The sequence below is a fragment of the Propithecus coquereli genome, unplaced genomic scaffold (assembly GCF_000956105.1).
Source record: "Propithecus coquereli isolate 6110/MARCELLA unplaced genomic scaffold, Pcoq_1.0 Scaffold187, whole genome shotgun sequence".
Taxonomy (NCBI): Eukaryota; Metazoa; Chordata; class Mammalia; order Primates; family Indriidae; genus Propithecus; species Propithecus coquereli.
In genome coordinates this window covers 1953125-1954206 of record NW_012143523.1, presented here as the reverse complement: position 1 = coordinate 1954206, position 1082 = coordinate 1953125, and positions in this window count along the sequence as shown.

The window sequence follows — 1082 nt, the reverse complement described above, 5'->3', positions numbered from 1 at the left end:
CTTGTATTTAGATGCTCTTGAGAGTTGCCCACTCTTGTGGCTTCTTTTTTTTTTTTTTTTTTCCAGACACAGAAAGAACTGTTCTGAGATAATTCAATAAATAGCAACTAAATTAAGTTGCTAATTGCATGTGCTGTAGTATGTCCCTCTGGATCTGAGATTAGTTTTAATTTGAGTCATGTAGAACAATGTCATATTAATATTTTCTGCAATTAGCTGTATGTCTTGAGACTTAATGCCCATGTATTGTTCATATCCAGTTGGCAAATACAGGAAGGAAAGCTGAGAATAAATTAGAGACTATGGCTTCAGTGGCTACTTTTCATTTGGATGATGAAATGATAATGTTACATAAAGATTTGTACTTCACAATCTCAAGAAATGACACATTTTCAACAGCCTTCAGAGACTACAAATTATATTAGAATTATCATTGATTTCTCTATCATAGTATAGAGTCATTTCAATTACTAGGGAAGCCTATTCCAATTGTTCTATTAGAAAATGAGCTTAATCAAACTCCTCTGAAGTTAGAATGATTTGTGTGTGGAAGATAAGCTTTAACATTTGTTAAGAGAATTAAAATTCTAGAATGTATGCATCCAAAACACAGAAAGGTGTTAATTGGGCCACCCCTTGTTCTGATTCAATTTTCCTCTAAAACATCCAGACTCTGCTTGAACATCCTTAGTGACAGTGAACTCCCAGCCTCCTTACAATTTAATTTTAGTTTTTAGGCATCTCTGACCTCTTACACAGGTTTCTTTACAGGGAATCTGAATTTACTACCCCTAATATTCAAGTGCTCATTTGAATAGTGATATCAGTCCCATGATCTAGAGGATTTCCTATAAATAAGACAAATATCCTCAAGTGCTTAAAATTCTTTTCATGTTTTTCTATATATTTCTTTTCATGTTTTCAAAACCTGTATCCTTCTCTCCCCCAAGAAATACCCAATGATATAGGTGTGTGTGTGTGTGTGTGTGTGTGTATTTCATTAAAAAGACATATACAGCCAGGAAGGTGGCTCATGCCTGTAATCACCGCACTTTGGGAAGTTGAGGTAGGAGTATTGCAAC